The sequence below is a fragment of the Pungitius pungitius genome, chromosome 5, assembly GCF_949316345.1.
Source record: "Pungitius pungitius chromosome 5, fPunPun2.1, whole genome shotgun sequence".
NCBI lineage: Eukaryota > Metazoa > Chordata > Actinopteri > Perciformes > Gasterosteidae > Pungitius > Pungitius pungitius.
The window spans coordinates 17,026,769-17,054,216 of NC_084904.1; the positions used below are offsets into that span (position 1 = coordinate 17,026,769).

General features: G+C 44.0%; 1 protein-coding gene across 2 annotated transcripts in view; it reads right to left on the minus strand.

Moving 5' to 3' along the window:
* Window positions 1-27,448, minus strand: part of rimbp2b (RIMS binding protein 2b) — a 64,954-nt gene that overhangs the window by 28,584 nt on the left and 8,922 nt on the right. For both annotated transcript variants that reach the window (XM_037481812.2, XM_037481819.2), the window contains exons 2-3: window positions 25,187-25,324; window positions 4,655-4,738 (exon numbers count right to left, since the gene is read on the minus strand). The gene's annotated coding sequence lies outside the window, so the exon portion shown is untranslated. The remainder of the gene's footprint in view (window positions 1-4,654; window positions 4,739-25,186; window positions 25,325-27,448) is intronic.

Consider the following 27,448-nt stretch of genomic DNA (forward strand, 5'->3'; position numbering starts at 1 on the left):
TCAATTGTGCATTTGAATGCTTCCCGTACGAGCATTAGATTGTATTGGCATTCCTATTCATATCCATTGATCCTTCACTTTGCAGCTAATGTGTACTGGCTGAGCCTCCAGGTGTTCATTCTGAAGGACAAACCGCCATTAAAAAGAACCGAGAGCTCACATCATACTGTGTGCACAATGAAGAGAACAGTGGACCGGAGTACTTCTGAAATTAAAGCTCGTTGTTGATTTAAGCATACCAACGCCGTCTGCCATTCTCATTTAAAATCCATTTTGGGGGGAATTTGGATACGACAGCACACACTTAGTGATGCAAACCAAATTGCCTTGAACACAGGGAACCAGCTGTTTCTTTGTACTGCATTGTCGACGTGTTAATGCTTTAAACAGATCAGTATACGTCATAATCCCTTGGCAAGACACATTTTAGTGGAGAGTCTGTGTGAGCCTAGTGATGGAGACAATCCCATGCAGAATGCATTGTGGCCCACATTGAGCTGCCTGCAACATTATCAGGCTGAGATTTTTCCGCTGACGTGTGATTTACCATTCAAGATTTATTTTACGGCGATGAACCCATGCCGTAAAATGTACACAGCATAAACCGTGTGCAATTAATGATGTGTAATGCCTTTGAGGCATGAAACATTATTAACTGTGTATGTGTAAATGACGAACACCAAGACCTCATTGACCAACATGGATGTTATTATTTAACATTATTCAAAATGTCTGGTACTACATAGATCCATGTGCTATAAGATAAGGATCAAATGGACAAACCAATCAAAAGTACATGACGGATGAGAGATAAACAGTCTTCTAGTACACACCACTGTCCACTCGGCCTGTGGCAGAGAACGAGGGTCACTCCTGTGTTGGAGAGCGCTGCAGAGGCGCTTGCGTGTTTTGTCCAGACATGATCTGACTCAGCCTGGAGTGCTGCGTTTAATTTCGACAAGCCTGACGGATGAATCAACTCGGCCACTTAACACAGGAGCAAAGCAAACATTTCAGCCGCTTACTGTCTGCTCCGTCGACTCAGTGTCATCGGTATCATTTGCTCTTCTTCAGCAGAGTCAGCAACTACTGTCACAAATGTTTAGCCAAACCTTTTCAGCCTTGCTGCTTCTTTATCCAGAACATCTTATCTAAAGAGCATATATGTTACAAAGCTTGTGGTAACATTGACAACATTAGTAATGGAATATTATAAATGTGCAGAGTGCACAGTTTGAATTGACTAATTCTAGCTGTACAGTTTAATGTACTATATACATATAGTGTAGTACAGGCTTTGACGTCCTTGGCCGCTCAAGCTTAAGTTCCCCATAAGCAATGCACAAGAAAGTCTAAATTAAGAAAGAAAACACAAACGTACAGTGCACATTTACAGAATGTATATCTGCATTTAATGTACAGTGTAAAATAGAACATTTGCAAATAGAGAATCATGCATGGCATGTGTCACAGCAACAAGAGCTGCCTTTGGCCGATGTTTGTCCTCACAAGCAGCTCACAGTGAAAGCCGAGCTGACCTCTGCAGGCATTGAACACCAGCTATTGAGATCAAATCGAGAGCACGGCTCCAGAGTCCGGACTTTGGACTTGCTGGGTCGGCCCGCTGTCTGCCTCAAACGTTAATCTTCCATTACCGGCGGTACGTATTGCAGCGATGCTGGCGCAGCAATACCCGTTCCCATGGTAACGGCCCATAAATGCTAGCCGAGGCATATTCCTCTGATTAGTGACTTACTCGTTGCCCAGGAAGGTGGAGGTGCCAGATGGTTGTTCCAGTGTTTACTGTCACTCATTCAGCGTTCATATTCAGCTGAACTCACTACGAGGAGACTAAAGCAGCTGGATTTGTAAAGATTGAATGCATACATTTACGTATGTGCCGCCATTGTTTGGTAAACACAGTCTATAAAATCTAGCCGTCGCTGACAGCTGCTCCTATGTCTGTATTCTGTGTGCGGTCTTTACTTTGACCCGAGAGGGAGAAAAAGCCACTGGAGACCAGACAGGGAGAGACGTTACTGTCAACTCGCCATCTCGCAGCAGTGTGCGTTGCTCTCGTCCGTGTTTGAGTCCGTGTTCTCTGGGCTCAGTGCGGGGGGAGATAAGAGCTATATATGCTGCAGTCTGCGGAGACCAGCCTGCCATTAAAGGCGGACCATTTGGGATTTGGGGACAGTTTTTCCTTTAGGTTACTTTCCCCGTGGACTCAGCAGGCCGACAATGGGTAAGGAGGGAAGTGCTGCTGTGGGCAGAGATTGTGGAGAGGGCAGCAAAGAAAACTGTCCTAATGGAGGGTTTTATTTGGGGCAAAGAGCCACACACAAAGACAGCTCATCTAAAGAACAGGGCTTTGGGGCCTGTTGGATTGAGGGAAGGACTCTAAATAGTCTTGGACCAAACTGTGCAGTTTAAATTACCGTGGAAGCTCCTGTCTTTCATAAGATAGACCGCACACCGGGCCATCTTTATTGGTCTGTGCCTTCTGCTGCTCCCACAGGTTACAAACATGTATCATTCCACTCAGGGGAGGCAAGTGAATGAATCAAAGATAACTGTATATTACAGATGTTGTATGATCATAAAGTCTTGACGGATAGGTCATTTGGACCGTGGAGGTCAGACACTGGTGTTGGTGGTGGCTGATGATGATTCTGCTGAGACTGGCTGTCTGAGGAGGCTCACGAAATGATGAGTTTTCTGATGAATGGGCGGTGATGGGGAGGGAAGGTGTAACAGCAGCACGGCCGTACACAAAGCGGAGACAGAAAGCTGTTTAGAGCAGGAGGAGAGAAAGAGGAGCTGTGTCACTGTAGCAATGTGACCAGCTGATGTGTTACAACAGCTGTAGTGTCACATTTTAACAATCCTTGAACTGCTTTTAAATCAGTCATGCAACTGCCTGTAATGTTTTTCCGACTCCCAAACCCAAGAGTATAGGACAACAAATGTCTACACTTACACAACAGCGAAAAGTCTAGTGAACTGCCGCAGAGTCCATTGGGACTCCACTTTGAGGGCAGCAGCGAGATGTCGTTCTCGCTCAGAATAAACTCGAACAGAAGCTGAGCACAGCTTTCCATCTTGGTATAACATAACACAAAATGATGAGTTATTCCAGTTAGTGGGGCTCCCGGTAGAACAACTCAGACGAGGACAAACCACACGCTTCATCTGTGCTGGGATTTGGAACTCTGATGTCCTCCTGCTGTGGGAGACTGTTTTTATTCAGGGGAAGGTGTGTTTCAGCCCTAAAATGAATACTACATAGCAAGGTAATGATTGCCACAGTGTATTTGGCATTTATCCTGGATCCAACTTCAAATACCCAACACCACTTAACAAAAGAAGTTGAATACACACAGCCGTTTGGATTGTTATCTGCTGAAATCACATCGTTCCAGTCAAACCACATTTGTCTTTACACAAGCATCAACACAGCAAGCCAGAGCAACAAAAAGAAAGAAGAAAAGGTTGTCCCTGATGACTATGGATACTAGTAGACATTTGATCCTCAGCAATTAGCTTCAGTTTAAAATTCAATTCTGCAAATGATGAAATAGATGCATTTCCACCACAAACACCTCCCTCATGTATTAGTGTGTTACTCTCATTTACGGGGGAGTGCTGACTCAACTGCAGCCGTCTGCAAAAACCTGCCCTCTGTTTTGAACACATGCAGAACAAAGAATACAGCGAACCTGCTCATCAAAATATTGTTCTAAAGCAAAACAAGTGGTCAAAACCTCCACAAAGGTACCTTTGTGCTGGTAAGCTGGCTAGCTGGTCAGTCCACATTCTTATAATTCAATGTAACATGTGGATGCCTACAGTTACATAATATTGGAATAAAATAATGTTTTCATCATATCCTGAACAATCATGAGCCAAGAGGAGTCCCACGAGACTGATGCACAAGCCTTCATATAAATAACACAATGAAACATCAGGATCAGAAAAAACAAGCATGTTTTCTTTTTCCCTTTCAGGAGGTTTCTCTGCAGCTTATCTTTTTTTTTCCTTTCTTTTTCCCTTTTGTCCTGAGTCAAGGCCACTCCAGTAGGCAGGATGACATTTCTAGGGCACTGTGAGAAAATGTCCTTCAAAAAGGAACCAGAAATCGTATAAAAAAGACTTGTGTAACATTTCACTGACCTTTAACTGTGGCGACCACTCTGGAGAAGCATGCACGGTGCTGTGCACTCACATGAAAGCAGAGCTTTATGAGCTATGTGTGTACAAAAGAAAGAAACCCATATAGTATTCTAAGAATAACACAGATGTACCCAGTGCCAGCCTTACATACATCATGGTAACATGCACTGTATTATTTTCTGTGTCCGTGGATGATCAAACACACTGCAGACATTAACTGCTGCGGAGCATATCTCTCATTCAGAATGCATTCTGCATGCTAACAAAAGCCAACACACAAATTCTGCAACTCTCAGTCAGCGGCTTCCACGTTTCAATTTCCGTCATCACTGCCTGAGAACCGAGCTATCATTAGAGTAGACCGCCACTCATTTCCTCAGGGGACATCTGTGTGATGAGAGCAGGCAAGGCTCTCAGGTACAAATCAATTTAGCCTCTGTCCTATTGCTCAGAGGCCAGGGTATATTTTTGGAGCACTTACCAAAGTCTGACATGTTTGATTCTTTTTCTTCACCTCCGCCTCAAGTGCTTCACACTCCTTCCTTCTGGTGCTGATCTCAGTCTCCTGGGGAGGGAATAGGAAAAGCAGAGGACAGCTGCTATGATTTGTCAGGAACAGAAGCTTCCTCGGATAACTCAGAGAAACCAGGCGAAGGAAGAGGGAGCAGGAGTGCTTCATCTTTCAGCAGCATTCTTGCGCCTGTGAGTGAGCGTGTACGACAGAGGCGGAGAGATTTCCAGAGGTAATCAAATGGATATTACAAAATGCTTTGGTTGTCAGAGGATGAAACTATTTCCCGAGCCTCAAATGTATGGAGTATTCGGTCTTCCTTGTAAATGAATATCAATACATGAACTGGAACTGAGGCGTTTAAATATGTGTACTGCCGGTTGCATACTGTTCAACCAGTGCCTAGCTGACAAGTAATATGCCCCCGGGAGGTGTTTGAATGCCTGTTATGTTTCAATCAAGCAGCCGTTTAACCGAGCTGACTGCCGAATTACAAAGAAAAGAAGAGTTAAGCTTTTTCACGGAGCCTGAACCTGACTAAAGTCTGCCACAGTTTCCACGGAGGATGACTTGTTTAGTCTATCAGCATTCCCCAGAGGATTCTCCACGACTGGCTTCTCAGAGCAAGCACGAGGGATGCAGCAAGAAATGGGATATCCCCTAAAAAAAAACTGCCTGCGTGATTTGCTGTGCTCTGGAGATGCCGCATCTTTTTTCTCTCTCTGCTCTAATCAATCAGGTGACACTTTCAGGAAAGCTGGCATGCATTCAGTGGTGAAGTGTTTATCTATTTAAACAGATAACCCACACCTTCTGTATGGCCATTCATTCAAAGCATTACCAGTTATCACACTTTTCTTATTGTGCAAAATACACTGAATCGTTACATCACCAACCTGGATCTTCTGTTTATCTGCAGACGGAGCACGAGCAGCAGCATTGCTACGCATGGGAGTAAAAGTGCAGCTGGATGTTCCAAGATTAGCGTATAGAATTAAACAGGATTTTATCTGTGTCAGTGTGTGCTACCAGTGGGGGCACACACACACATACACACAGGCACCCTGTGTCCCTGAGCAGAGACTGAAAAAAGCATCAGCAGAGAATCGCAGGGCACACAATGCTTGCTCCAGGTGAGGAACAATTGAATGTGCACTTTATCGCAGAAACACTCAGCTTCTTTTGAGTTAGAATATACAGACACATCAATATATATATATGTATATGTCTGTATATAGGAATACATTTAAATGGGAGACAACAGCTGGTTCCCTACTGGACCTGCTAGGGTCGGTTCTAGAATAAGCTTAGCAATAGGATCATCAAGCAAGATAAACAGATAAAGAGGCCAAAGCTTGGACCCTTTTGAGGTCTGTAACCTTCTGCTGTTTTATCACAGTCAAGGGACAGTTGGTGTAATGAATATTTGACTCCCTGTCTCCACCATTATTATGAGTATTCTTAACTCTATGTTTGTTACGCTGTATGCGCTCTAGAAGTTTTATTTTTTTAAAGAACTCAAGAACCTACATGAATATAGGATATCAATAATATGATAATTCATAAAGGTAGCCAATGGGGAGATCTGAGTAGGGGCTGTTCATGAAATGCACAAGATTAAAGTTATTTTGCAAGAATGTGGTGGAGACTTTGATTTTATAATACTGCAAAACTCAAAGTTGCAAAAGACAGTTACATCTTTCAGCTAGAAGAGTTATTATCTATTGGTTTACTTACACCCAAATCACCCCAGTTCTTAACTATACAGTCAACAGCAGCACAGAATATGCTCAATTGTTCAATGTTCAATACTACGAAAATAGCAAAAACAATTGGACATATTCAAACACAACACCGTCTATACCATGTTGACCCAAATGATTTCCTTTGGATGAATCACAGAGCGCCTCCGCAGACAGCTTGCCATCTCCCGTGTGGGCTTTGTATCCATTGAGTACAACCTTCAGTACCAGACGGCGGCAACGCACACGATGGATATCGGACTCACACACGTACACACATACAGCTCTCCCTGCTGCTGAAGCACATTTGTTTGGAGCCCATTTGGAGCCAATGTTCAATTAAAAATCCCTCTGACAAAAGATTCAAATGGCTGCCATCGTGAGTAATGAGCTCCTGTATAAGTGAAGAGGCGTTTACTGCACAGCAGATGAAGACAGATGAGTAAAACCATCCCCTTAGGATGAATCTACCATTCTTGCCTCACTGGCACTAATGCAAATGCATGCACAAGAGAAGTGCATCCACAGCGATCTGTACCACCTCCACGTCTCTTATGCACTAAGGTAAATGCAGCAGACATTTTACACCCTGAGAAAATTACTATCTTCACAACTTTCGGACCACGTCATGATGCATGTTTAGGTTTTAGGTCAAAGACAAAACAACTAGAGGATAATGTATAAATAAGTTCATTCCTAGTTACCAGCTTTCAAATATGAGAATTTGGAAATTAATACTGATTTATATCCTTGCAAAGTTTATATTTTGGGGTTTCAGGCTGTTCTGATTGGTTGCAAACTAAGGCATGTAACTGCATATTATTTTTATTCCTTTCAGTTATAAAGGAAAATGTATCATTGAAACATTGATGCGTGATAAAAACAATCTGGCTTTCAACAGATTACTTTTCCACCAATGATTTTCATTGGTTTGTACCGGCATTCATTGATTGGATTCATGCCTTCTACTAAATGTGAGGATCTTTGGATTTTTTCCCCTGATCCTGTGCAATTTCTAAATTGTAATACATTTGGAAGTCCTCTGACTTTTGCTATCTGGTGCTATCATAAGGTCATCTTAATTTTTTTTTTTAACTTGACAAAGAAACATCACACAGCCAATATACTCCCGAAATATAGTAAGTCACTATTCCATTCAAGTGACTTTCCCACTTTGTTTTTTCATCTACAAATGTGGTTGGACTGCTGAGCATCACTTCCTTTACTTGCGCAAATTCAAGCAACACTAAGTGTAGTACATGTGTTTTTTTTAAAAAGAGCCTCAGCTGACAACCCTGAACACAGCCGTGTTCAGCACCACGGAGAGGTCCCCTGGGACAACAGCAGCATGCGGCGAATACACAGCTTCACTTCAACTGTTTCTGTTGCTGCTGACTCTCCGTTGTGAGTTCAATGCATCACGACATCCTGACGAAATGAGGTGCACATGCTACAGTTTAATTTCGTCAATGACTAATTAACACAGAAGGCCATCCCCGTCCTGTTCTCAGCGTTGGGTCTTCTGATCTTCTGTAGTTGGGAAAGCTCTGTGTATAATCTCTGGTGAGCAGAGGTAAACTCATTACCCTTTCTCTTTCATCCCTCGTTGTGTTGAATATGCATGATGCGTAATGATGGCATTAATCCTGTCTATAGCTGAGCAAAACAAAAATTGCTCAAGTTTTCTACCGGGGTTCCATCCTATGTAAAACCAAATATATCAAATCAGATATCAAATATAGACGGGTTGCGATAGGATGAGTTCTAACACGGCTTCTGTTCCTCATGCGAAGTCTTTAAAGTTAACTTCACATCCAATCATGACACTGAATACTAATCCTTTGCATGCCCACATATTACTACAGCTCAGCTGAGTTAGATCATAATAAAACTCATGGCCACCCAAAAGAAAAGGCACTTAATGCTTAAAAAGTACATCCCCTCTAAATGTGGCTCATTCTGTAGCTTTACAACTAATTTGTTGCCTCTCAAAATGTCCACAGTGCTCCCTGAGAAATGAACTGTTCCGAGACACTTTTTCACGCTGGTGTGTGTTGGTTGCGTTTCCCCAGGCAAGCCACAGCGAAAGGAAAGGCCATCAAGGAGGCTGGAGTAAAGTGATAGAATATTGAATGTTGTCCGCGAGGACTTTCCTTTGTTACTCAACATCCAAGCACTAGTTTCACTCAGCACCATGTAGTGGATGACTATACTGCTGGCCCAGACAGACAGTAATCTGCATCACAGCAAACACTTGTGATTTCAGATCATTTGAAATGGCAGAGTAAGTTGCATAACCCCTACGGCGTAAGTATGTGTGCGCAGGCACAGATGCTTGCACTCCACTAACACTGTACGTACTTGCCTGCAAGGATGTATATCTGTGTGTGTGCTTGTGTGTCGACTGTGCATGCAGATGTGTGTGTATGCACGGCGACTTGCAGACCGAAAGCTGAATCCCACATTCACAGGAAAAACAAGAGTAAATCCCAGGTGTCAACAAGTGCATTGTTCCACGCACAGAAGCAAAGAAGAAAGGTCGAAAAGTTTGGTGAAGGGAAAAAAGGGATGTTGACGTATGATCATCTAATACAACGTAAAATCAGGGAGACCTAAATGTGAATGCAAATGAAAAAGAAGCAAGAACAGGCCAAATAAAAAATAGGATGGAGGCAGGATTTACCGTCTAAGCTCTTCAGCTCTGCGGCATTTCGTCCCGGGTGTAAGACCTCGGCGAGGCGTCCTCTATCAGGCATATTAAACATCATGCAGCAGTAGCAAAGCCTTCCTCTCCTCAATTCTCTCCATTCTTTTTTCTTTCACATTCCCTGCCAGGATCCCCAATAATTGGCCGGCTGCAGAATCAGAAATGCAGCTGCCACAAACACCGGGGTCCAACCTCCCCGAGCAGCCGAGTGCCACACGACATGCTTATGTCTTATGAGTCTTATGAGTCTCACGGTTATGAGTCTAGAGAACAAAAGGTGGAGAAGACCGGGGGCACAGCAGGGGAGAAGTAAACAAATGATAATGAATGAGGGCAAAAACTGACTACGGAGGCCATAGTAAGAAAGTTATTAATGAAAGAAATAAAAGGAGAGCAACAGGATAAGAAAAAAAAACAGCAAATGAAAGTTTGTTGCAGGAGGCTAATTTGAAAGAGACAGCTCAGTGTGTGAGGCTCAAGAGAAGAGACAGTAAATCTGATAATCCCCCTGCATGAAGACAAAGATGTCAGACGAGACTTTTACCTTGATGGAAATCAAACAATGACTCATGCAGCAACAACAGACTCAAGAGATGAAGGAGGATTCAGTACTTTGTAATATATCCATTATGACAATGCAGCATTCAAAAATGAAAATCAAGGAAATAAACAGTTTAGTTTTTTAGCGTTTTGGCAGATGAAACCATTTCGATGACCAAATGACCACAGAGAGAACATCTGATGATTAGCGCTACAACCAAGCTACGCTGAAAGCCCACTGCTGTTGCCCACTCAGACAGACACGGGTGGCTTACTCATCCCAGGCTGGATTTGCTGGCCAAGCTCCGGTAGTCTGTGATCCGGTTCACATGGTAACCTTCATCTTCCGTGGCAGCTGAGTAAATGCTGTGTGACAAAAGACTCTTAAACATGCATCACCTCTTCACCAAAACATCGAACACATAGTACACAGCGCGGTATGTGAGTGGGCACTTCAAGAAGCTATTTCAAATACACAGACTGCAAACTTAAAAAATTTTTAAACTCTTTAAAATATGCTGAAACATGGGTTTGGTTTATGCGATCCTTTTCCTAGACATTAATGGCTCGTGGACAACAAAAATGAAATATTAATGATGCAGTTAGGATTCATTTGATTAGGTCAAACTAAAGGGCCCCAAACTTTAGGCCCCTGTGTGTCTGCTTTCGATGCAGATATTGACATGGACATATAAATTACACAGTACTTTGATGTACAGTATAAATTACTGTAAAGTACAAACAGACCAATAACAAGATCGGATCAGTGACCACCGTGTTCCGGTAAAGGAATCTCCGTAAAACAAAGAAAGAGGAGCCATCTTCCCTTTCATGCTTCCTCTTCTGCTAGAATCACTCTCTTCCAGTCTGTGGGGGGTTGTGCTCTCACATCTGTGCTCCTCTCGGTCAGAAGCCAGCAGAGAAGGAGAATCTCAGCAACCTGCCATGATCAAATTGATTCACATTGAACCAAGCTGCCTGTTTGTCTGCACACTTGGGCCCCAACCAGATAAGCTGATTATAACAAAATATTACATGCTGTCCTATTTGTTCTGATCCAGTGTTATCCCAATGTCTCTGGTAATACAACATCTCTGACCTATGAAATGTCAAGGTAGACTAAGATGGATAATTGTGCGGTATATACAGCTAACCCTCAGATCTAAACTGGTGCAGCTTTTGACATGACTGGAACTGTTTGAGTTGTGTCATTTTATGCCCAATAATATAATCTGAACCTGCGATGAATGTAAAAAAAAAGGTGAAGGTGAGATCGGGCTGTCGCCCTCTGAGGTGGCGCGTCTCCCGCTTTGATCCTGAGCCAGAGCCCCAGACATATGCTGCTCCATCCTGCTGGGAGGAGCTGTGCTGGATGCAGGGAACAGCTCCGCGTCGCCTCCCTATTCATCGCGTACATTCCAACAGCTGCCGACCATTTAGTTGGCCTTCCAGGTTGCAAAATCCATCATAATGAGCACACCTTCACTTCTATGTCCTTTTGTCAAAAGGGTAACAAACGTGATGTTGCCCAACACATATGCTGCTCGATACTGCTGTAACCAGTCATGAGCCGGAATATGTTGACACAGCATTGATCCCCTTTAGTGCGGAGTGAGAGCATCACTGTGCACCAGGCTCTAACATCTCTCCCTTAGCACAATCTAGCTTGAAGTATAGCCGCAGTGGCAGCGGCAGTGTCCATTAATGGGTCTTTAATGCCAGGGAAAGGAAAATGGAAATGGTCCGGGGTAGAGGATTGTCAGCGAGGAAAACGAGCAAGTCAGAAAGGCTGCGTGTCTATGAATCGATCATTACGAGGCGTCAGTCTTGACTTTTAACCTCAGCGAAGCCAGACAGATTCTGACGTGAGGCGTTTTCACATTAGAGCGTGGGCGAGGAGATGTCCAGTAATGGAAGACAGGTGGTGCTCGGGATGAGATAAAGAGTGAGGCTCTCAACCCACAGGAGTCTGGCACAAATGCTGCAGAAACGGACGCCTTTGCAGCCCATCTGGGGGGACGCTCTCTAACCGTCGCTGCCAGTTTACAGGACGCTCAATTACTGCTCATTATGTGAGCTCGGGGTTTAGCGTCCAAGGGCCAAATCATACAAGAGGACGGGTGAAGAGACATAATAAAGAAAGCAGTGGCTACAGGGAAATTTGATTCAGCACTAGTCATGTCATCTGTATGGAAGACATAGGAAAACACAATATACAAGGAGGTATTAAAAAGACGAGAATATAAACATAAACAAACATATAAATCAAACAAAAAACGTTTCTGTGAAATGTGTGTGAGCTTGTGCATGGAATTTACTTCATTCAAATAACAATATTGTTATTATTACATTTCTATATAGAAGGTGCTACAATGCCAGGGACTGTGTGTTGCTGTGCTAAATGATAAACGCTAGCTCAAGGGCAAACCTTTCTATGGTAGTTGTCCAGATATTTCATCTCGGGTTCAAAGAGGGTGGACGGACCAACTGACTGATACAAAGCGCCATTGACTGAATAACCTTTAGTGTGGCAGGAAAATAATTTAAATGTCAATAGTATCCTTTCTATTTTTATTTGAAAAAACGAAAATAAGTAAATGGAGCAAAAAAATACAAATCAGAGTATACAAGACAAACATGATCATACTAACAAATTAACATTGAACAAATGAAGAGGCCTCCCTGCTGAGGCTCAATTGAGAAGAAATGACTTGAAATGTCTCCAGGGCGTAAAAAAGGACCACTAATTTTGCTGCGGCCTTTGTCACAGTGAGCTTAATTTCGGTGATCAGCTGAGTACAAAAAAAACGACAAAAGATTCCGTCAAAACCGATTTGGAGTTAAGATTAATCAGAAGTCTGCCTTTCGCAAACCAACAGTATAACAGAAGGTGAGTCGTGGTGCGTGCGTGTTTGTCAGAGTCCGACATTAGCATATAAACAAACAACGGCCTGATTGTCAATATGCTCGCTGGTCCTCATCCAGGAATCAGAGAGGAGCTGTCAGGACTTTGATTCCCCCGCTCACCGGGGGGAGAGGATGAACAGCTGAAAAACAACCCTCCAACCTGTCAATCATTGGACTCTCTCTTTCTTTCACCGCGGACTCCAATTTGAGGATTCAGCGTGACAAAAAGAGAACTGCAGTGCAGCTTTATGCTTCCTGGAAATGGACTCAGAAAGGTCCAGGGCGGACGCCTGGATACGAGACGGCGACGGGCGAGACAAACGTCGCAATCACTGTAATAACAGTTGCAATAGTCGTTCCTTTTTTCCCCAGATCTATTTCTCTTCACTGAATTTTTACAAGCAGGGACTTTACATATGGTAATTACGTGTACATGCCTACGTGTGTGTGTGTGTGTGTGTGTGTGTGTGTGTGTGTGCCTGACTGTGGTTCCCAAGACAGACACTACTGTAGCACCATCAACTTCTACTGCCGCCACTCAGCAAGGGCTTTAGAAGGAACAGAACCCACATTTGTACTGATCCAAGCACTTTATGTGCACCGGAAGTCCCTCCAGCCTTAATGAGCCCTCACACGGTAACACAGCAGCTAGTACATGTGAAGGGTCTGAGCAAAGACACTATATCTTGCTTTTGAATAGCTGCTTGCATACACTGACAACAGATACGACGTGGTGCCTTCGATTGGTTGTTCTATCGAAGCGCAGTCCGGTGAAAGCAGTGAAAAAAAAAGCCTTATTCTGCCTTTGGTGCAACACAGGAGAACACTGATTATGTTTCCTCTGAGAACATTTAGGCAAATGTTTGACTGCTCTCAGCAGTTACCATGGTATTTGTGCTGGCAAAGCAAAAGCTGGATAAATGAAGAGATGGTGTTTTGCAAAAGGTTGCTACATCCACATACAAGTTGATGCAGGACTCCAACTGCACAAAGCCACATGAGTGGAGTTTCTGTGCAGTCTTCATGTCTTCCAAAGCATTTCTCATGCTTTGAAAATAGCAACAGAAGGAATATGATAGACTGTGTGTGTGTGTGTGTGTGTATGTGTGTGTCGGTGTGCGTCTGTGAAAGAGAGCGTGACATTGCTTCTCTGATATCCCAGCTCATTCAATTAAAACTCTTGAACTACTTCAAATATCTGTCTGAGGCTCATTAAACACCTTAATGGACACTGTTCATATCTGAGATTCAGCTGGTGTACGAGCGCGTCAAAGCGGACGCACTCTCTACACACTGGGTGGACTTGTATGGAACATAATGTGCTTTTTTCAGTGTGACATTTGGCAGTGAATTCCATGATATAATCTATGTGCAGAATATGACTCAGAGCATGATTTAGTTAGTCTTTACGACTCTTACGACTTAATGAAATAGTTCAACTTTTTGAGAAATTCACTTTTTCACCTTTACTGTATATTTCAGTATTTCCATTGCTATATGTTCAAAATCTTTCATCTGATTTATTTGAGTATCTAGATGTATGTTTAAATCACAATGTGATTTGATTGACATACAACCTGTGTCCATGGAGAACAATACATGCATTCTCAAAAGATATGCATCTACAACTTCAATCATCATAAATAGATGGCATGTTAAGAATTCCAGGCACATTGAAGCTTCTGTTAAACCTGTTGAGAGCCCTCTGAGTATTGACCATGCCCATGAGATTTTTGAAGAAAAAAAACCCCTTGACTTTGCATTAAGATGAGGCAGAGCACACAGGAAGCCCACTGACAACAAAGGATAGATCATCCTCTCCTCTTCCTCTGGCCCCTACTGACCTGCCTTCACACTCCAGTACACCGAGGGAGAACTACACTGCATGCCAGCGGCAATCCACAGCTTTTACCCACTCCCCCCCAAAAAAAGACAGAACTACTATCATTTTGTATACAAACAAATCCGTGCAGCATGCGTTCTCCTTTACCTTTTAAAAAAAACAAACTGTGAACCACAAAAAATAACAAAGAGTGAAGGGTCAGGGCAAAACCGACAGACGGAGAAAGAGATAAAAAAAAGAAGAAAAAAAACGGGAGAGGAAGGGAGGATGAGCAGGGGAGTGATTGGTAGCTGGCTGCCGCTCTGGCCCGCCGGCCTCACGGCTGATGCACAGGGTTGCGTAATGGGTCTGCATGCAGTGTGTGAAGCGCAGCGAACAGGGCTTCAGCACATGTAGCTGAAGAAACCACTCAAGCCTTCTGGGTAAGGGGAAGTTATTTCAGTGAGCACATACATACGCCGGATGAGACAGCCGTGTTTTGACACGGGCCGCTAAAAATAGCGCGTTCTTAAAAGAAAAAAAGAAAAAAAAAACAGAGTGGCAGTCAAGCCCAGAGTGGCACGAGAGGGGAGTGATAAAAACATGTCTTCCAGAGAGAGCTGAACTCATGGGGGGGGGGGGGGGGGGGTCATGTTAAAGCGACCGGGAGAGCGACCGGGTTGCGGGCAAACCCCTGTGAACCCGAGACAGCTCGCATCTCCCCGGGACCGTCATCCCACCTGACACTCGTGCTCCGCACAAGGCCTCCGCCGTCCCGCACAATGAACCACGCCGAGCAATTAAGAATCAGCATGAGCAAGTTTGCAGATCTGTTATGTAATTCTCAGCCTGCTGGTCCGTGGGTTAGCAAATGGCGGGGCAGACAGGCCTGGTGTGTTTTTTTCTGCTGCACATATATATGGCCATTAATCACGCTCTGTGTCTCTGCTCTCTTTGCAGAGAACAGAAGCCGGAGGGCGGCGGACCTGAGGCACCGCGGCACGTGCAGGCCGGACTTCGGCATCGCTGCAAATGTCACACGATGTTAGCTCTCTCACTGGAGGGCAGACTACGGTCAGAGGATCACGAGGACAATCTATAAATGGCACCTTTGACTCTCAATGGATGCAATGTCTGCTCACGCTCTGATCTGTCACTCAACACTCAATAATTCCCTCCCATCAATTGGTGAGCCATGTTGTGATTTCTCCTTCGTGGGAGGTAAGAAACCTTGGTTGCAGATAAGAAAAGAATAAATGTAAAGTATATTTGAGGGAATTGAGTATAAAAAACCACAACACATCAGCCTTATCCCCCCCACCGGGAACCAGAGAAAATACTGATGAGTACGGGTTTTTTTTCTCAAAGGAAGAACAGAGCAGGTATCAGGACACATGAACAGATCCTGTGTCTGTTAGAGAAACATGAAAAACATTCTCCTCCCTTCTCTCTCTCTCTCTCTCTCTCTCTCGGGTGCATGAGAGGAGATTTCTGCAGGGTGTGTTGGAGTGTGAGTCATCATCAGTGCAGAGAGAGAAAGACGGGAGAGGCATTCTTTAAGTAGAAGGCAGTGCTTATAGCAGCAATGCAGCAAGGAAATACAACACTCCCTGCCTTTCAGTCGGGTTGAAAGCCAAAGAAAATGTGAATAAGAGCAGTTAGAGGAGTCCCAGCAGGTTGGCGTATATGCTATCCAGCTGTTATGCAACAGCAGCAGCAGCTCCAACGCAAAGGAGCACAGGACAATGTTGTGCCCAAGCTTAATGTTTTATGGGTGACCTTCCATCACGGTCAAGTTACCGTAATGAAGACAGGCCACTGCAGGTCCCTCAGTACAACACGAGGTTTGAAACAGAGGGCCGGGGAAATGTTGAATGTTCTCCAGAACAACGTCAGTAAATCACGTCTTTCGAGTGCCAGTTTTCAAAGCTGAAACTTGCAGTCTATTTACTGATTAGCTGACGGATAGAAAATCAATTAATTAATCAGCGATAATGTTGCATTTCTCGGTTATTGTACTGGGCTGCCGCAATATTGAAATCAGACATCATTGGAATACAAAATCCTTTGATGGATGCTTTGTACAAATGTTTGATGTTTTATAGAATAAAATAAATGATCAAAATACTCTGATGAATCAAAAAAGGTTAATAATCATTAGCTCCAGCCTGACTCCTTTGAAAGAAAAGGCCAAAACACCTCTCATAGCTCATATTTCTCATAAATCTCCCTGAATGTTTAGTTGGAGCAACATCCAGTGTCTACTTTGTTTTGACAAAGTAAATTTGATGCTCTCTAGAAATTTCCTTGGGCATTAAGACCATTCCCGAAAGAGTGCACAGAGAGGATGGGGAGCTTTCTCCCACTACTACACAATATCTCAAAGGCTCGATGAAGACGCAATATGCAACAGTCAATTCACAGTTTTTCTCATTGATTTATAAATTGTTATCAAAGAAATAATACACTATATAAGAACGTTTTGTCGTTTTTTATGAAGGACTTCTGCATCATAACTTTAGCAGTTTCGTTTATGAAAAATTCCTCAAAACCAAAGGTCAGAAGAGCTTGTCCCCGTAATAAAGCACCAAAAAGACATAATTCCATCCATTTGAATCTTCTTGTATCTTTCTCACTCACGCTGTACCAAGATCACAATTTCCACCGGCCTGACCTTACCTTCTCCCACACAGAGACAGTGCAAGCCTTAAAAACTAGTTCCCTCATGTCCACATGAGCAGGTGACAAACGGTAGGTTTATGTCTCCACAGGTCCAGTCCGGAGCGTAGCAGAGAAGGTGAAATAGACAGACCTCTCTTCACAGAGTTATGCTGAAACCTGCAGAATAAGTCTGCCACCCGATCCCGAAGTTCATGCTGCGCGTGCAATACGAGCCTGTGGATTGGGTTACTGCATACTGCAATAGCTCCACTCACCTGATAATACTTCATCACAGACTAATTTATAGGCTGGGGGGTTTGACAGAGAAAATTAATATGAACTCAAGGCCAGCATGGCAACGACGCGTTGTATCGATCAGCCTCTTCATGCACCAATGGTTACAAAAATAAAACACTTCTTTTGAAGATGTAAACATTCATCCTTTTTTTGTGTGACTATTTTCACCTTTTACTCTCTCAAGAAGTGAAAGTTAAATATTCAGTACCAAGACCACTGTCAGACGACACTCTGAGCTTTGTGGAGCACGATTCAGCTCTGGGATATTTTTTTAGATGCCAGTAAGATACACAAAATATAACTGATGTTCATTCACATATTTACAGGACTTTCCCGAGCGGGCTCTGGTTTCACTTGAAAGCCGTCTGCCTAAGACATCAAATGCAAAAGAAAAACAAAGAGGACAGAGAGCTAAAAGCAGAGGGAGGCCGATGGCGTTCAAAGCAAATGATCCAGAAAAAAACCCTCAACAAACCATTTGAACACAAAGTCGTGTCAGCTAAGTGAGGACCACTTGCCCCTCACATTCCTCCTAAAGAACCTACTACGCAGACGACAGCAAGAAGCAGCCGTTCGATCTTTACAGTCAACTAAACAAGTTCTCAGAAAAAAATGATTTACAAAACGCTCCGACAAACAAGCCGCCCCAAGCTTGGACAAAAGAGCAATTCAAGGGAGCCCAGTGGGTTATAGACCAACACAACGAACAACACTCCAGACAAAGCCACAGCTCATCGCAACTCTTGTGACCCTGTGAATGGCCGGCTTATCAGCCAGCTCCTGCGTCTGTATGCTGGCGGCCATTGTTGGCCTTTAATTCCACCCAGGCACCAATCTAATTAAGGGGCACTCAAATGAGCATAATCACCCACCTCCTGATGATTCATAATTACACAAAGATCTAAAAATAGAGTATTTTCTACAAATGTCCTGAAATAAAAGAATATTACATAAAAACAGACAGAGTCTCACAGTCCGTGTTTTTTTTTCCTCATGGATTTTTGGTTCGGTGCTTGAAATGAGGTCTGTGCTTAACACAAAATTAAAAGCTTCTTACTTGTCTATAGACATAAAACTCAACAGTAAATGCAGGCATAATGATAGCTTTCATTAGCTCTGCCGACTGCGCTCACTCTCACTACTTTTGAAAATACAAATTGCGGCCGAATATCACGTTGAACAAAGTAAGCTCTCGACATAGAGGCCCGGCTGAGGCTGACAAGAATTACAGCCAAAATGCTCAATGCCCCCCCCCCCCTCCAAAAAATAGTGCTAAACTACTCTCTGGATTTGAGGTTTAGGTAGGAACTGTCCCTTTAAACTTGACGGCGCAGCTTGGAGACGTCAATGACAATCATTTTATTTAGCCACCACATAATTGGAATGACCTTATTAAGCTGCTGCTGGGTCACAAGCAGATTTAGGTTACAAAAAACATATGAGCTGTCCTTTTGGATCCGGTGCTATCTGTTGTCATGCCTTTTTCTCTCTCTATTGGCCCACGAGTGCACACGCACAGATAGATGCACAAAGTCAGATCTTTCTTTCAGCGATAGTGTATCAATATTTCTGCACTGGCTCCATAAATACCAGTGGTCGGTCAAAAAAAAAAATCAATGCACGCCTGCTACATATTTTAATCTGCTCATGAAGGTCACGTTACTCAAACGGCGACGCTCAAACCAGATCAGCCCGGCAGCTCTTGCATTCATGTCACTCTCACACGCCCGCCCAGGTTCCACCAACGTCACTGAATATTAAACACCACAGTAAAACATGCAAAAACAGAGAGAGCTTATCAGCCGTGAATGCATTTTAAACACCGTGTCAGACGCTCCAGCTGCGTCTGAGATCGGCTGGGTTTTCAAGGTTTAGCCCTGTGCAACTCGTCTTCATTATGGATGAGGCAGAGGAGAAGGGGGAGGGTTCAGCGGAGTGCTATCAGTTACCAGAAGGCCAATCTAAATCTCCCTCATCATGGCTAGACTCTATTTCAGAGCCACAGGGGTGAAACAGCAACAAGCTCAGCCTTCCCTGCAGGCAGCTGTAGATTAAGGCAAAACTCCCCAGCCTGCGTGCAGCTGAAGCCAAAGAAGAAGAAGGAGGAAAAGAAAAACACTGTTCCCATTTTCAAAAATTGAGGGACGGCCAAAGTGATTCCTGTCGTCACATGAATGTGTCACTTGGCTAACAGGGCTTATGAAAGTTAGATGAACACTTTACGATCTTGTTAAAACCGGTTACATTATTAAAAGGGCACATTCATCCTGCGAGGCGAGCAACAGAGTCTGTGGCAGATTGGAATTTTAATAAGCCCAATGCAGTGGCTACAGATCGAGAAACTTGGCAGAGATTTAGCTGTGAAGTCGCGAATGTGGGCATGAGATGATTTAGCCTCATTGTGGGATTCACTCAAGCAGGTCAAAAGACAGGGGAGTTTTACAAACCTGTGATGAACCCATTAACCAGCTCAACATCAGACACTTCCCCAATTCATTCTGTGAGATATGAAGCAGTGTTTCCTTTTATTAAGGCGTAGCAAGATACTACCAGCGCCAGGTGTAGTCGGCAGGTCTCATTTAACGTTTCCTTTAATTCGGAGGCAAGCTGCTGCTGAATCAATCCGTCCAGCGTCCAGAGAGAGTAAGATAACACTGTGGAGCCTTTGGGACGGACCAATCAGGGGATGGAGGTGGCTGTTGTCAGCAGGCGAGGAAACAGCGACCGTGGAGGAGAAGAGAAAGAAACCCCCCCCCCCCCCTCCTTCTCCCTGCTATCTGTGATAAGGCTGGGATAAACGCTATCACAGCATCATAAGTGTAAGGTTATCTGGTATGGAAAAGGAATTGACAACAAACAGGGCTGTGTGTGTGTACGTCAGTGTGTGTGTATGTGTGTGTGTGTGTGTGTGTTTGCCCTTTTCCCATGTGTGCCGGCTGGCAACAGACACCCTGCGTGTTACATCACGCCGTACCTTCCTCCAGCTCCTTGCAGACCTGTGAGAGAAGCCGTGGGCCTCGTTCCAATAGCAACACAGTCGTACAGTTTACGTGTTTGTCGCTTGTGAATGACAACACATGTTTTCTGTGCTGGATAAACAATTCTTAGATTGTTAATGGCGTGTAGGGGGGTGTAGTTGCATGATCTTATATAACAATTCAGAATTGCATGGGGTCGTATTGCACAGGATACATTCTACGTTTAAGAATATAAAATGGGAAAGATGTTGTCTAAAAAATCAGCCACAATAACTATTCAAAATCAACAAGATTTATCACTGCCCAACATTAAAAACGTCTTAGTCTTGTAAGCACTTTAACGCAACACGACGTCGTTCACACATTCACAACCATTCACAGATGACAGGCGCTACCATACAAAGTGACACCCGCCAGTAACCACCATTCAGGCCATGTACACACACCGTAGTCACAGCTAAGGGAGCAGTTTGGGGTTTAGTTCTCTATTCGCTCAAGGACACATCGACAAGTGGACCAGCAGAGCCCCAAATCGAACCACCGATCCTCTGGTTGAAGTCCGACCCCCGCTCTCCACTGCTCTCCCCCCAGTAACGGCATTGGTGCTACCAGTATTGAGAACGCACTTCTGCCGCTTCCCTCACAAAACCAACACACCATCCGGGAGAGTCCTGGGTGATCAGTGCGTCAGTAACACATCCGACTAATAACTAGTCTTCCGCTGGTGAAGCGGGATCGGGGGCCGCTGAGGGAATGTTGTGTGGAAGAAGCAGTGTGCGGTCCTGGGTCAGCCGGCAGCATCCGAGCGTTAATAAGGGGGGGTAATTGAATTAGAGGATCAGTGGAGGCCTGTAGTGCGGACGCCACACACTGCTCTAATTTCATTACAAGTGATGTAAACATGATGTTCCCCCCCCCCTAGCGCGGGGCCCTCCCACATCAATACACCCCAGGACACACACAACAACAACAACAACAATAAAATGCTCTCACAGGGTGAAAATAAATGACAAAATCACAAATCCACGCCTGCTTGTCTCACGTAACATCCTGTCCCAGCAGGCAGAGATCTCGGCCTGTGCAGTAGTTTGTGAGAAGCTACAGTTCATACAAGTGTGCATTATGTGGGACAAGAGGAGAAAGGTATTCAAGTATTCAAAGTGTCGTTGAGATTTGTGCGTCTCACATCCGTTCTCTGCTCTTCTGTGTGCGGTTCATGTTTTCTGAAAATGAATGATCTACAAATCTGGCATTGACGGCAGTGTAGGCGAGAGTACACGACGCATTCAGATGACAGCGGAGAATGCTTTTTGTTCAGTTGTTTAGAAGAACAGGGATGAGGAACCAAAATCTATGATATCGGTCCTGTGATTTCTTTTCATTTTTTTAATCTTTGTAATGCGTGTCTATGATCAGTGCTCCAATGATTCATTTCACACCCCTTAAAAGTCTGCTCAGCTCTGCCAGACGCTCCCACAGACAGATGGGTAATAGGTCATATACTCAGCTCATCGACATGCAGGTGAGCAAATCAGAGAACAGGAAGAAAAAAAAAAGGTTATGGAGACGGCGAAGGGGGCTTTGCAACGGCACCAAGAGAAACGCATTGCCTTACTCTTTGCCATAGCATCCCATTGCTTCATTGGGCAGTAAATCGTGTCTACTTCATACAGCATATACTGCATGTTCCCTTCTTCCAAGCGCTCAATATAAAATAAGTGCTTAAACCTTGCTTCGAACAGTCTTTGACAGATGCACCTGCAGAGCCAGACAATTTAGCTCAGTTTAGCGTAAGCGAGAAGGTTTGGGATTAAATTATATTTTTGTTGCTTTTTGGTTCTGCATTTTTTTTTGTTGAAAATAAACTGTACAAAAGCGCCTTTTCTAATGGTTGAACATTTCCGTTCTGTCGGTTTGGAGGCACATTATTCTGCTCCTGTCCGCACAATCCAAACGTGGCCAAAACATAAGGCTTTAAAAACACACCTGTGAATTATCTCAAACTGTTCTCGGGGCGCATCATTTATTGGTAGGAGATTGACACTTAGAAAGTGCGATGAGCGAAAATAATCATTGTTCACGTGGGATTCCATCTTTAGCACAATTATCCGCGCCTAATAGAGGACAACAACAATAAAATAAAAAGTTTTTTTTTTTTTTTAAAAAGACCTCGCTTTTATTAACATCTCTCGCTAGTGTTGGGTACACAAGGGGAAACTACCTTTACCAGAGTACGCGCGCAGTTTGTTGATTGCATATCAGTCATAATATTACAGAGCTGCAGGCTAATGGAGCTTGCTGAAGAAGTGCCTTATGCTCTGTCAGTTTTTCATTACCTCTTCACTGGGTCTTGGGTAGAACCGTTTAGTATTCATAATTACTGATGCAGTTGTTTTTCCACTTCAAGGAACCAACAACACCACCCACCCCCTCACCAGTGACTTATTTCCTCCTAGTCCATTTCTCCGTTGACTGAGCGGTGCAGAACACCGGCTTAATGGCACCGTAAGATGCCAGTTGACTACTCAGAAGCACTCGTTTCCCAGCAACCGCCACAGGTACAAGCGGAGAGATTTTGTGTCACGTCATTCAAGTATTCTGTAATTATGAAAAAGATTTAGAGCTGAACAGATGCAACATCTCCAAAGTGATATCACAAACTCCAAGCTTATATGTGCAGGCGAATGCATGATTACACTTACAATTTGTCCAGATCTTTGGAGAGTTTTACAGACATACAGCACATGTAGTGGCCATTCTCCCTTGGGATGAATAAACAATTGTGTCAAAGCGCCTCTGGTGCACCACTGGTTTGTTTTCAAGGCTTTCATTCTGTTTCATATTTATTTTTCTCACAAGACAAGCCAACAAACACATAAACATAAATTGACTGCCTTCCCACGCTGGTAAATAACTATACATTACCCAAGTGCATGCTGGTCCTATACCTGCCTACGGCCTTAACTTACCTCCACATGCCGACAGCATTACCAAATTAATTAGTAATTCAATTAACAAACGAATTACCCCAAACAATGTAGGATTAAATTACAACAAATTATTAAACAAATTTCACTACAAAAACAGAAAAGGCTATCTTAATACATAATTCAATCAAACCTCAATCATTATACAATACTATTTAAGAATAAATAACTAAATACTAACTGCTACTAACTTTTTTTTAAAACGTTATTAATCAAATTTGGGTGCTTTGGCGTAAATCTTTTTAAAGTTTAAAAAGATGAAGATGAAAGAACGTCTTTGTTAGTTTCTTATCTCACCGTCGCTACTTTTCTTCAGTTAGAGTGGAACTAATTAGCATAATTTCGGGAGCAAGACCACGCCTCCAACACGCCTCTTCTGGTATTTCTATAAATACAACTCAACCCGCTCTTCTTGTTGTCAAGTCCGCATCCTGAAAACCCTCCCAACCCCTTTTCTTTTTCTTTTCTTTCCTCTCCCTCTTTTTTCCCCAACTTTTCGGAGGGCCCTGAAGGGGTTTGCCTCTGACGTAGCTCCCCGCAACCCATCCGATCGACCAGACTGAATCAGTCAACGCCACGTTCTCTCGTGTGAAACGCCCTCGGTGGATGGCGTGGTCTTAGCTACTGAAATGTCCATTAACGCGCAAGAAAAAGCTGCGAATGACACAGCGTACAGTTTATGGATGTCCCCCAAAACGTTGCCCACTGTGAAGACAACAGTGTGGTAAGTGCCGATGGGATGCAAGACAGAAGGCCAGCAGCCTCCACACCTCCAACCACACACACACACACGCACACACACGCACACACACACAGACAACCCATCCCCTTTGCACAAGCACCACGCTGAGGTCTAATCGATGCAGCTCATTCGTATTGTACCCCAGACGTCAGGGGAAGCCGAGGGAATTACAACCAGCCCCCCGCTGTGACATATCGCAGCCGAGAGGAAGCCTGAGGAAGACAAAGCCAGCTTCGCCGCGGCAACCTGTCGCTTACTGTCCACCACCTTTTTGAACAACATGGCTACTGGGCCAAACAGTACTTGTATCACATTGTTAAAAAATAAAGCGATACACTATATTTTGGATATTTAAATACATTTTCTCCACGGACAATTTTCTCAGCGGGTCTCAATCCATCTTCTGCTTGAAAACCGGGAACAGATTAAATCATAAATTGGTATTAAAACCACCTCTTCAATGAGGGTTCCTGTGCCAAACAGGTTCTTGAAATAACTGTGGGTTAAAATACGGAAGCCATTAGTTTTTAGTTTAGTGCTGTATTTTCAGACACATTTATGATAAATGAAACTACTGAAGGCAGTAACCGTACAGTTCCTATTAACAACCTCAGACATGGATCTTCAAACATTTACACTAACTAGATACTGAAAACATTGGTTGCTTGGTGCTACTGCCAATAAATCAAAACTTGATGACCTCTTACACTATATTTATCCAGATATTATGGAGGATGTCATGCCCTTTTTCTAACATGAAATTAGCCAGTTGGTCGTCCTGCATCTCCTCCGTGACCACAGAAGCCTTTAAATTAGAAGATTGTCTCCTGACAGTTTCCCTTAAATGGTGAAAGGTCTTGAATAGCAGAGAAAACTGCTACTTTGGCCCCAGTTTATCCCAACGATGCCTCAAAATGAACACAGGCGCAGCTCATTTCAAAATATAACCAACAACTGGAGGTTAAAATAACTCACGGTTCACATGTCCCCAATCCACAGCATAGAGCAGAACATGAAAGCCGGGCGGCCGCTGGAAGCAAATGCCTCCGCAGTCCTCAACTGCCTCTAATGGACCATGCATCAACAAGCCTTTATCTCCTTCTCATGCACGGAACTCACCAGTAACTTCTGCTTCAGCCTTTGGTGGCTCAGGGTGTTCGTGTTGAGCCTCAGAGCGCCGCTTGTGTCCTCTACAAGACGTGAGTTGTCCAAACGCTGCACACCTGGCCGCTGGTGGGACACAACTTCATTTCTGAACTACGGGGGGGGGGCAAACAGAGAATAAATCATTCAAAGGATTTTATTCAAATCAATATAGTAAAAATTAGGGCTGTCAAATGATTAAAAATTTTAATCAAATTAATCAGAATTTTCAGTGGATTAATCATGATTAATCACACCTGAATCCTAACCATTTTTTCTTTCTGAAATGCATACTAAATAAATAACAGGACACAGATACATAATTATCATTATTATCATCATTATTATTTTTTACATAAATACATGTTATTGATATTTGATTTTTTAATTCATTTCAGAAAATAATCAAAGCAATGTTATTTGATAAGTCACAGACTGATTTCCCTGCATGGCTCTAGAAGGGTCTCGAGCCTCTGCAGTTTATCCCACTCTGCTGTGAGTTTGTGCTCCTGATGGTTCAGGGCTGCGATGACCAGACATGACCAGACATGTCAACCCTCCCGATGTTTCAAAGCCCCTCCCGAAAATCTCCCGGACCGACCTTTCTCCCGATTTCCACCCGAACAACAATATTGCTGCACCACCCGTCACTGGGCGCGCCGTTTCAGACCGAACAATAATAAAGTTTACACCTTGAAGTCAAGCGCGGCGATTAGAACGACTGGCGCTGCAAAGAAATCCGCTAACACCCCCCATTTCAGTGTGAAATATTCCCATACCTGGGAGGATTTAGATCGCATTGGCTTCCCTTCCTCCGCATGTTTCAGAACAGTATTACGGGTCTCTCCGATGGTCCTTTATCTCAGCGCTGCTCTTAGCAAAGCTCTGCTGGGCGGAGCTTTTTTTCTCTGTTCTGCTGCGCGAGAACGGGGAGGGGGGGGGGGGGGGGGTGCGGGTCTCTGGCGCAAACGACTTGCTGAACCTGACGGCCTGACATATGCCTGCAGGTGGCAGTAATGTGTTGTATAGGATGAAGTGCATTCCCTAGAGGAAGAGGCACTTTACTGACCTGAATAATTTGTCACACTGCGCATGCGTGAAATGCGTCAAAAAAATTGACGTAATTAACAACAAACAGCTGATTAACGCCGTTAACGCGCTATTTTTGACAGCCCTAGTAAAAATATGTCTTTTCATTTTCTTATTGCAAAAACCTTTCCACCATTGCCACCGTTTTCATTCGTTGCATGTCACAAGACATGATTGGTATAATTGTGACTCCAAAGTCACCCATCTGATTTGCAATGCTCTGTTTACTCGCGTACCAAAATCTGCAATCAGCAACATATTGAGCTGGTGTATCAATGAAAAATAACACTTATTCAACCAGATACTGATACAAACCCACACAAGTATAAGACGCCAACAAGGTGAAACAACATCCTTTTCTCCGTGTTGAACCACTCAGCCACCAATGCTGGAAGCACTACCTAAACGGCTTGTTATTGCCAAGCTAGCGGAGCTGGCTGGAAATAATAATGCAGCTTATTCAATTATTCACGACCCCGGTCAGGTGGAACCAGATGCTGCTTTTGTGTCATAGATGGAGCGCTGTAACTGGACTCAAGCCCGGAAGGCGAAGACCTCGCGAAGCGGCCCTATAGGGGCTGCCGGCGCCACAAACCAAACACGCTCACAAAGACAAAGATTTAGCAAAGTTGGCCAAAAACTGGGATGGGGGTGCGGCTCCCAGTTCACCCACCCTGTGACGGTGGTGCTGCACCTCACCCTGACATTTGTGGCCGTGCTTAAGCATTGAATGCTATTGCCGTGGTGCTGTGTGCTGTGTGCCCGCCACTCCTGAGAACAAGCAGTGCTATTTTTAGCCACATGTCCCCAGCTGCAAAGCCCAACCCAGGGGCCAATGAGCAATTAGTGTTTGTTTCTAATGGCAGGAGGCTGTGCCGTAAACTCCATAGCGCAAACAGACATCAAGACTAAGACTGTGTCGGTTCCGCGCCTTGCCGGCAGGGAAGAGAGGCTCCCCGAGGCCGCGTCGTCCCTCCGTCCATCTGAACCTCCACAGGACCGGAAACCAGGTGTCACGGTTTGGCCTCGCTTCCTGTTTTAGTTTGAAGTTTCATGTCTCTTGTGGTCCTGGGTTAACTTCACTTCCTGCCTTGTCTTGTGATTGCGTGATTGTCTCCACCTGTGTCCAATCACCTGCACCTCCCTTGT